The sequence below is a fragment of the Heterocephalus glaber genome, unplaced genomic scaffold (assembly GCF_053883595.1).
Source record: "Heterocephalus glaber isolate CG9 unplaced genomic scaffold, H.glaber_assembly_v1.0 deba00001662, whole genome shotgun sequence".
In the NCBI taxonomy this organism is placed as follows: Eukaryota; Metazoa; Chordata; class Mammalia; order Rodentia; family Bathyergidae; genus Heterocephalus; species Heterocephalus glaber.
In genome coordinates, this window is record NW_028258403.1 from 15,504,114 (window position 1) to 15,515,300 (window position 11,187).

The 11,187-nt window shown below is 40.1% G+C and overlaps 1 pseudogene; it reads left to right on the plus strand.

Moving 5' to 3' along the window:
• Positions 1 to 8,254: 8,254 nt before the first annotated feature.
• Positions 8,255 to 8,546, plus strand: LOC147822352 (large ribosomal subunit protein eL36 pseudogene; annotated as a pseudogene).
• The last annotated feature ends 2,641 nt before the right edge of the window (positions 8,547 to 11,187 follow it).

The following is an 11,187-nucleotide window of genomic DNA, read 5'->3' on the forward strand; positions in this document are numbered from 1 at the left end:
ATTCACATGAAATCTGGAAGGACAGAACACACTCACCTGGAAATGGATCCATAGGTGCTACCCCACAACCTCACAGATAAGAAGCTAAACCCTTAAAAACTTAGGGAAAACTATCCTCTGGGAAAAAAAATAAAATGGAAATCAGACTTTTTAAAAAAAATCAATTGGCCACATATAAGATGTTCAACATCACTAATCATCAGGGAAATACAAATCAAAACTACAATGAGATGCTACCTCACAAGATGCCTACTATCAGGCCAGGGATGTAGCTCAGTGGTGCCATGCCTGCCTGGCAAGTGCAAAGTCCTGAGTTCAGTCCCCAGTACAAAAAAAAAAAAAAAAGATGGCTACTATCTAACAGAATGGTGAAGCTGTGATAAAATTGAAACCCTTGTGCACTGCTGATGGTAATTTGAAATGGTATAGCCACTGGAAATCAGTATGGTTGTTGCTCAAAAATTTAAAAATAAAATTATTGTCGGGGATTTAGCTCGGTGGTTCCACTGCCTGCCTCAAAAATAAAATTACTATATGATCTAGAAATTCCACTTCTATATATCTCAATTAAAAACAGTCTCCAAGAAATATTTGTATAACCATAGTAGCAATACTCACAATAGCTTAAATGCAGGAGCAACCCAAGTGTCTAATCACAGATGAATAAGCACAATGTGGCATATAGACCAGGTATGGTGGTGTGTGCCTGTAATCCCAGCACTTGGGAGGCTGACACAGGAGGATCACCATGAGTTCAAGACCCACCTGGGCTACATAGTGAGTTCAAGGCCAACCTGAACTACATAACAAGACCCTGTTTCAAAAAAAAACATGTGGTTTATACAAACAATGGAATATTGTATGGTAGTATATACATATAGCAGATTATTAGTCAGTCAGCCTTAAAAAGGAAGAAATTTCTGACATACTCTTCAAGATAAATGAATCTTTTTTTTTTTTTTGGTATCAGGGATCGAACTCAGGACCTTGTGCTTGCAAAGCAGCCACTGGAACCACTGAGCTAAATCCCCAGCCTGATAGATGGATCTTGATGACATTGGGCTAGGTGAAATAAGCCAGTTACAAAAAGACAACTACTGTATAATTCCACTTACATGAGATACTTAAAATAGTCAAATCATAAAACAGACAATAGAATGGTAACTGCTGAGTAGAAGGTAAGGGTACATGAGGAGCTATTGTTTAATGAGTCTAGAGTCTTAGTTTTACAAGATTAAAAGGGCCAGGTGTGGTGGTACACCTGTAATTTCCTGAGGCTGAGGGAAGGATCACTGTAATTTCGAGGCCAGCCTAGGCTACATAGTGAGTTCAAGGCCAGCCTGAACTACATAGAGAGATCCTGTTTCAAAAAAAAAAATTAAAAGAGATAAAGATGGATATTAGTTGTATTTAATATCACTGAAAATGTATTTAATATAAGTCTGCTTTTTACCACTGTGACCAACTTAAAAGTGGAAAAGCTCAAAGCTCATTTTGGTTCACATTTTCAGAGCTTTCAGTCCCTGGTTGGCCAGCTCCATTGGTTTTATGCCTGTGGCAAGGCAGAAACATCATGGCAGAAGGACATCACAGAGAAAAGCTGCTCACCTCATGACAGCCAGAGGGCAGAGACAGGAAGAGCCAAGGAGGAAGGGGCCAGGGACCAGATACAGTCTCCAAATCCACACTTCTGTGATCACTCACTTCAACTAGGTCTCAGCTCCTATTTCCATCACCTAATAATACCATCAAATTATGAGCTCCTCCATGATCAATTTGATGAAGCTAGAGCAGTTCTAAGAAAGAGGTTTATAGGGATAAATGATTACTTTTTTAAAAAAGAGTGATCTTAAATGAACCACCTAATTTTACACCCCAAGGAACTAGAAAAACAAGAACAAACTAAGCCCAATATCAGCAAAAAGAAGGAAATAATAAACACCAGGCCAGAGAAAAATGAAATAGAGACTAGAAAGACAATAGAAAAGACCAATAAAACTAAACTAAGATAGGGCCGGGGATTTAGCTCAGTGGCACCATGCCTGCCTGGCAAGTGCAAGGTCCTAAATTCAATCCCTGGTACCAAAAAAAAAAAAAAAAAACTAAACTAAGAGCAATTTTTTTAAAATAAATAAATAAACAAAATGGTAAGCCTTTAGCTAAATTAAGAAAAAAAAGAGAAGAAAAATAAAATCAGAAATGAAAGAGGAGGGCTGGGGATTTAGCTCAGTGGTGCCGCTGCCTGCCTCAAAAGCACAAGGTCCCAAGTTCGATCCCAGGTACAAAATAAAGAAATGAAAGAGGAAATGTTACAACTGATACCACAGAAATACAAAGACTCATAAGAAACTGCTATAAGCAATGATATGCTAACAAATTGTTTAAATTTTACAGCATATTATGGTGCCCACTTTGGCAGCACATATACAGCATATTATGGACACTTTTTCAAGTTATTTCAGATAGAGCTGGCTCTTTTCAGTAATTGTATGGTGTTTCATTGCATAGATGTACTACAATTACCTATCAATCTTTACTGATGGGCATTTAGAATGTTCTCAGTTTTTCACTGGTAAAAACAAGGCTGTAAGAGCTGGGGATTTAGCTCAGTGGTTCCACCGCCTGTGTCGCAAGCACAAGGACCCGAGTTCGATCCCTGGTACCAAAAAAAAACAAAAAACAAAACAAGGCTGTAACTCATACATTGCTGATGGGACTATAAATTAGCATAGTAGAATGGATAAACAATCTGCTGTGTGTATTCATAAAATGGAATGATACACAGAAATAAAAATAAGTATAACACCTATATGTAACAGCAGGATTAATTACACAAACTTAAGCAAAAAAGGAAATACAGTATGTAAAAGAATATGTAAAATATTTTCTACTTATATAAATTTGAAAAATAGGCAAAACATAAGTATGGATTTTTTTGTTGCTGTTTGTGTGGGGGGGGTGGCTTTTGGGTTTTTTTGGTGGGGGGGGGTTTGTGATGCCGGGGATCAAACTCAGGACCTTGTGCTTGTGAGGCAGGCGGCAGCACCACTGAGCTAAATCCCCGGCCCTATGTTGCTGTTTGTTTTTGTGGTACTAGAAATTTAATGCAGGGCCTTGTGCTTGATAGGTAAGCACTCTGCCACTGAGCTACATTCCCATTCCTTTTTATTTTTTGAGATAGGGTATATTAGTTACTTTCCCATTGAGGGGACAAAATACCCAACATCTGAAACTTAAGAAGGAGAGAGAAATTTATTTTGTCTCATGGTTTCAGAAGGTTCAGGCCATGGTCAGCTGGCTCCAAGCAAGAAATGGCATGGTAGAGGACATGACAGAGGAGAGCTTCTCACCTGATGGTAGCCATGGAGAGACAGAAGGCAGTAGCTGGGGACAAGAATACTCTTTCCAGCCATGCTCTCAAGTGACCCACCTCTTCAGACTAGGTCCCGTCTCCTAACAGGACATTGAGCTATGAACTCTTCAGTGGGTGAATCCACTGATGAGTACAGCACCACCATGATCCAATCACCTTCCAAAAGCCCCACCTCTGACCACATGGGGCTTTGGGGGAACATTTTAGATCCAAAGCATAACACAGAAGCTCACTAATTTGCTCAGGTGTGTTCATCACACTGAATTTAAACAATGTTATTTTATGGATGCTATACAAGTGGTAAGTATCTAAAGAACAGGAAGAAAATCATTATCAAAAAGTCAAGTTGTGTGCTGTGGCACATGCCCATAGTCCAAGCCTGGGCAACATAGGAAAATTTGTCTCAAAAAAAACAAACAGGGGCCGGAGATTTAGGTCAGTGGTTCCAGCGCCTGCCTCACAAGCGCAAGGTCCCGAGTTTGATCCCTGGTACAAAAAAAAGAAAAAAAGACAGAGGTGTCCATGGTGGCACATGCCTATAATAACTGCACGCGAGAAGCTGAGGCAGGAGGATCACTGTGAGTTTGAGGCCAGCCTGGACTACATAGCGAGTCTCTGTCTCAAAAAATGTAAATAGAGCCGGGGATTTAGCTCAGTGGCACCATGCCTGCCTCACAAGCACAAGGTCCTGAGTTCAATCCCCAGTACCAAACAGAAACAAAAACCAAAAAAAAATCCTAAATAAATACATACATACATAAATGTGATGACCTGAAGTATAATGCTGCTAAATACAGAATGTGAGTCACAAAAACAAGCTGCGTATGTAATTTTAAATTTTCTACTAGTGATATTAAATGAAGTTTTTTAAAAGGGATAAGATTAATATAATATTCTATTTAACCTAATATATTTAAAATATTATTTCAACATGTAAACAGTGTTTAAAAGTATTAATGTGATGCTTACATTCTTTTTACACTATGTCTTCAAAATCCATTGTGAATTTTACATTTACAACACATCTCAATTCAGACTACCCACATTTCAGATTCTCAGTACTAACATGTGGCTGGTGGCTACCATATCGGACAGCCTTACTTCTAGTAGTGTAACACCCAGGTGAGACTTAGCACAAGTATCGCCATCTTGCTACAAACCCTCCATCTTGCCCCTGTGAGTTTCGGGTTCACTAAAGGACACAGAGTTCCCAGAATGTACTTGTTTATCTGTTAAGACACCATGGAAGGTACCATTGTTTCTGTGTAAAGAACATCCTGTTAGCTAAGTAAAGAAAATCTGCAAACTCCCCTAACCGTCCCCCTAACCACAAAAATTCTGCTTCTGTAGTTCTGCTTGCTAAGCTCCCCTGCAGCCCCTATAAAACCTTCCAACCCCCTGAGCTTGGAGCCTCTCTAAGCCTGTTGCTTGGAGGGTGCCATCTGGTCAGACTAATAAAGGTCTGTTTTTTTACTATCTCAATCTGTCTGGTGTGTTTCCTCCCAGGTGATCCTCACTGCAGTCAGCTCCTCAGAGCGTTTGGTAAGGCCCTTGGTCTTACAGTAGGTATGAAATTCTGCAAGATGTTTCCCACGGAAAGGAGAAATAGGGAAGGATATGTGCAGGATTCTGGAGAACTGGCATGTTATCTTTCTTGGTATGAGTGTTGGTTCCATGAGAATTCACTTTGTAGGTATTCATTAAACCATATGTTTGAACTTTATGAACTTCTTTGTATTTTGTTTCACACACAAAAAAAATTTTAAATAGGAAGGGGCAAAGGGAAGGGGACATGGGAGGGGTAGGGGAAAGGAAAGAAGGGATTGGAATTAATATGAGAAAATGAAAAAAATGGAAACAAAGTCTTTGTAAATAGGGAGGGATGGAGGGGTTGAAGGGAGGCCAGGGGAAGGGGGAAAAAATATGAACCAAGAGAAATTATGTAAAGGTGCAACTTTCCAATGATGAATGTCATTATATTGTACACCTAAAATGTACCAATAAAATAAAATTTTAAAAGAACTGTTTAAAAATACAAAATGTATATTTTTATACATCTGTCATTATAAATTTAGGCAAGGTGTAACTACTAGAACAGGAGATAACAAACATTAAAACATCAGGGCCAGGGATTTAGCTCAGTGGTGCCACTGCCTGCCTTGCAAGCCAAAGGTCCTGAGTTCAATCCCTGGTACAAAAAAAAAAATCTAATAGAACTACCTTCCAAATGTTCGTACTAATTTCTCACTCCACCAACAATAATGAATAAGGAATTTCCATTTCCCTACATTTGTACCAACCCTGAGATTTTGATCAGTTTTAGGATATTAACAGTTATGAAAAAGAAGATATTTGGAGAATTAAGGTAGTTCAATAACTACTTCAAGAAATTACGAAGTAGTCTATTCATTACAGATTCTCCTTCAGCATTTGTAGGCATCAGTGATCAGGTAGGTAGTTTGCCTTTCTCCTGCCTCTAAAATAGATGAGCATTTGCATTCTTGGGCTGCCAGGGTACCAGCTACTGTACCAGCTACATCACCCTGCAGCAAGGTAGGATGTGAACATCCATCCCTTGAAAATGCAAACACCAACCTTCACACTTAACTAAACAGTTTAGCTTCTGATCTTTCACCTCAAGGTTGTTCATATTGGCAGAGTTTGATTTGAGTAGTGATCAAATACAAGGTCTCAAAGCCAAAGATGACCTGATCCCTCAGGAAGCCAATCTTTCCATGTTGGCACTAGTCCAATTTCTCCTCTAAAGTGGTATAATCCTATTTCTCCCAAGGACCGATCAGACCCTCAGGGGGGGTCGGACCTCTCCCCTGTTGGGGGAAACAATGGGGAATGAAAGAAAGAGATATAAAGAGGGGACCAGGAGGAGACCTGGCTCTCGTGAACACTGGATTCCATGGTTGGCTAACTTTCATTAGCCAATGAGAGGCACAGGGAGAGAGGTAGCACATGTTTCATGGAACAGCAACTATAGAGAATGAGTGGATAAGGATTAAATTGATGAGAAATCCGATTTTCTCTAAAGCCAAATGCCTATATATTGACAACTGTCCTCAGCAGATGCTATCTTGCCTCAGGAGTGGTGGGTTATTGGCATTCCACCCATAGCCAGGGGCATGCAACCTTCAGCATACTTCCCTGTTCCTGAAGCAAGATAACACTGACCTCAAGACCGCAAGACTGTGAGATCTGAATTACATAGCCTAGTCCTCAACATATTTCCTTTTAGTGGATAGTTTTAGATGTTTAAATTTTATATTTGAGAGTCCCCTAATATAATTGTCTTCAGAGACAGATTATCAGCCACATGAAAAAAAAATGGGTTGCATTATTCTATCACAAAATATTTCATTTGTCAAATTGTCTCCTTCTCTCCTCTTCTCTTTTTCTTTTTCTCTCTCCATCTTATCTCCACTTCACCTTCCTTCCTTCCATTCCTTTTTAATTTCTTAACATGCCTCACCTTAGTTCTGACCTCTCTTGTCTTTCTCTTCAGTTTGAGCCCAAAGTTTGAGTTCTAGAGGGTCCACAACCAAGACACTGCAGGAGGAGGAACCACTGAGCTAAATCCCCAGCCCATGTAAGACCTTTACAGGGTGGTTAACAAGGGAGCAAGGGACCATGGAGACAAATTGAGACCTTAACCACAGAAGGGGTGTGGTGCCTAAGCTTAACTGTCAACTTGGTTGGCTTGGGAGTTACTTCAGGATTAGTAAAACACTTCTGGCTGTGTCTGAATGGATCATGGAGGTGTGATCTTGGGTCTATATCCTTCCCTGTGTGGGACTGTATGATTCCAAATTCAATTACTCCCCTAGCCTCTATTGTATTTAAAAATTAATGGTTAAAATGTGCTTGTTAGTTCTGGGATAATAGATAAAATCTGTAGCAAAACAAAGTTCCTAAGTAAATTACTCAACCCCTTGTTTGTCCGGAGAACGAATGTTCCCGGGCCCACTGTCGGTAGAACAATCTATCATTGTGTCTGCCAACCATCAGTACGTGACGGTCGTGACCATATGGTCATGACCATTACTGTGTGTGTCTGCTGACCATCAGTACGTGACAGTCGACCACTAACCTTTGTTCCTTTTTTTTGTACATCTACATGTTAAACTCCCCCTCAACCCCCTACAAAACAGCCTCAGATTCTGAGCCAGTTGCCTCTCTAAGCTATTTTGCTTTGGGAGTGCCATCTGGCCAGACTAATAAAGGTCTGTTTTATTTTCCAACTTATCCGGTGTGTTCCTTCCCGCGTGTTCGTTGCTGCAGTCAGCTCCTCGGAGCGTTTGGTAAGGCCCTCGATCTTACACCTGGCTCCTTCCTCTCTGGCACTGTTCCCCTGCTCTGCTTCCTCGCTACTATGAATTGAGTAGCTTTCCTTCTGGCATACATTTCTGCCATGACATCTGTGCCTTGGCTCCAGCAAACCTTGGAAACAATGAGCCAAACAAACCTCTCCTCCTTTAAGTAGTGGATGTTGGGTATTGTGTCCCAGCAACAGGAAAGCTGACCACTATAAGGTCTTACCCAGAAACTAACAAGCAGATCTGCCAAGTGTGGAGGCACTTGGGAGGCTGAGGCAGGTGAATCACCATGAGTTTGAGGCCAGCCTGGGCTACATAGTGAGTTCAAAGCCAATCTGAACTAATAGCAAGACTCTGTCTCAAAAACAACCCCCCAAAAAAGCATATCTATACAAAACAAGCTTAAGTGTTTAGTTCTTGTTTTCTGGCAGAAGAAAAAATATGGATACAAGCAACTTGACACTCTATGTGAATTCAAGTCATTCAAGGTCACTTGATTAAGTCAGGCCTGCCTGTATTTTCTCTAAGGAAAGGAAGCACTTCCACTGCAGCAGCCATGGCTCTATGCTACTCCAAGGCTGTGGGCCTCAACAGGGTCACAAGTTAAGCAAGAATGTGAGCAAAAACAGACACAGCTGCTACCACAGACACCTTACCAAGCACACCAAGTTCGTGCAGGACCTGAGCTTAGAGGTATGTGGCTTTACCTTATATGAGCAGCATACTATGGAGCTGCTTGAGGTTTCCAAGGACAAACAGGCCCTTAAGTTCATCAAGAAAAAAGTGGGGACACCCACCCATGCCAAGGAGAGGAGCTGAGCCACATCCTTGCTGCCAAGGAAGACTGAGACCTTTCTTTCTTCTGTGCATAATAAAAGCTTTACAGATAAAGAAAGGAGGGAAGGTGGGAGGGGACTGTCTCTGAAGAACTTCATGCCTCTTTGGTATAATCTACCAGTGAAGTATTCCCAGGTCTCATCATAGACTTCCTGAATCACAATCCTCAGGGATGACCACCCTTGTTGGGAACCTCTTAACACAGGGATCATGAAATGTTCTCTGAAAAAATATATATTGTGGCTTCTTAAAAAGGAAAGCACACAGTTTCCAGCATAATAGCCCTGTCTTAGTTCCTCTTCTCATTGCTCTGACAAAATACCCAATGCCCAACGTTGAGTAAGGAAAGGTTTATTTAGCTTACAGTTTGTAGAGGTTTCAGCCCATAATCAGCTGGTGTCGAGGCAGGGTGGCACAGCAGACAGGCATCACAGAGGAGAAACAGTTCATGGTGGACAGAAGGTAGCAAAGCAACAAGGGACAAGCACAGCTCTTTCTATCCCTTATAGCTTATCAAGGCTACTTAGGGTTTGTAGGATTAGGGTTTGACCCATACTCCTTACTTAAGGGTACGACCCTTAATCCTAATGCCTTTGAGCCTAGCATTGCAGCATGAGACAATTCCAGCATCACACACTCTAGATCTAGCCATCTCTGAAAAAGCTCCACCTATGACTGCATGAGGCTTTAGGGGACATCTAAATACAAGCTATAGCAAGCCCTAAGCATAAATTTGCACTCCCACCTACCCAACCATCCCTTATTAGTATGTGACCTTTGGGAAGTCTTTATTAACTATCCTCTCTTTATCTGTAAGATAAAGATGACTCCTACCAATGGAAGCTAAATCTGTATGTAAAACACAATAGTTCTCACAACACATAGTTATTACAATATTATTACAATGACTTTAACAAGATGTTAAAGTGTCATCAAATTTTTTTATACCAGGGATCAAACTCGGGACCTTGCACTTTTGAGGCAGGCAGTGGCACCACTTAGCTAAGTCCCCGGCCCATGTCATCCAATTTTTATGCAATTGTTTATGGTAAACTTATCATTACAGGGCCGGGGATTTAGCTCAGTGGTTTTGCCGCCTGCTGTGCAAGCGCAAGGACCCGAGTTCGATCCCTGGTACCAAAAAAAAACATTATTATATACTTAGGAAAAATAGAGCTACTTCTGCTTTTGTTGTGGGATGATAGCAAATGATACATTTTTGTACTAGATACCAAAACTAGGTGTGAAGACCACATTTAGAGTTACTCAGTATCCTCAGGACAAATACATCATAATTTATCCAGTCTTCCAGGAATGGTCATTTACTTTGTTTCCACTTTTTCCACTATGTTAAGCCACATTTCAATAAATATTCTCAAACCTACAACTTTATACAACTTTCTATAACCTAAGAATAGAACTGCTGGATCAAAACACATATGCCTGTTTTGAATACTGGTACATGTTGTTTGGAACATCTGCTTTGAATATTGGTACATCTTGTTTGGTGCATCTTCTTCGTACCAACCATATTGGTACATCTTGTTTGGATCAAAATACATGTGACTATTTTGAATATTAGTACTTCTTCTTAGGAACAATATTGGTACATCTTGTTTGAAACAATACTTCTACCAGTAGGGCATGAGTGTCATCATTTTCTACTGCTGCATTACAAATTATCACAAATTTAGAGACTTAAAACTGTTTCTGGGGGTCAAGACCAGGGCTTACCTGTGTCCTCTGCTGAAGGTCAACTGGGGTTGGAGATTCTAAGAGACATTACACCAGGAAGCAGAGATCATGGGGCCATTTTAGAATTAGCATCACATGAGAATGCCCAGCTCTTCATTCTAATCCTGAGTGTTATTAACCTCTGCCAACCTGGAAGGTAACAAAAGTTATATTGTTTTTTATCTGATTACCAATAAATATAAATACCTTTTTATTTAAATACCTAGATATTTTGTAAATCTTCTTTTGTGACTTACCTATTTCCACTCTTTGCCCAATCTTTTTTTGTTTTGTTTTGTGTTTGTTTCTTTGTTTGTTTGTTTGAGGAAGAGTCTCCCTATTAGTTCAGGCTGGCCTTGAATTCACTAGGTAGTGCTATCTGGCATCGAACTCACAGCAATCCTCCTGACTCAGCCTCCCAAGTGCTGGGACTACAGGCATCTGCTACCATGCCCACGTCTCCTTGACCAGTCTTTCACTGAAATGTTAGGACAGATCCACAATCTCTTATCTACAATTCCAAAAATTTTTTTTAAAAAGAACTGTGAAAATCTTAAGTTGTTCACAACCCATTTGGTAGCAAAAACTGGTTTGATGTGAAATCCTTTGTCAGCAAAATCTTTCCAGAACTGATGTGAAGCTAGTTATCATTTTATTTATCTCATTTAGAGTGAATATAGAACTAAAAATATATTTCATCAACTGTATGCTACCTGGGCCTCACTAAAGATGTTAAATAATATATGTCACTTACCTTTCTAAAGCGCCACAAAAATATCTCCATTCTGAAATATTTATAGTCTCAAGAGTTTTTGACAAGGAGTTACAGAACTCTATTACTTGATTTCTAAAACCTTTTGTAAATTAGGAAAGTATACCTTTTTCATAGATGTCAGTTTTTCCTCATTTTGTCATTTT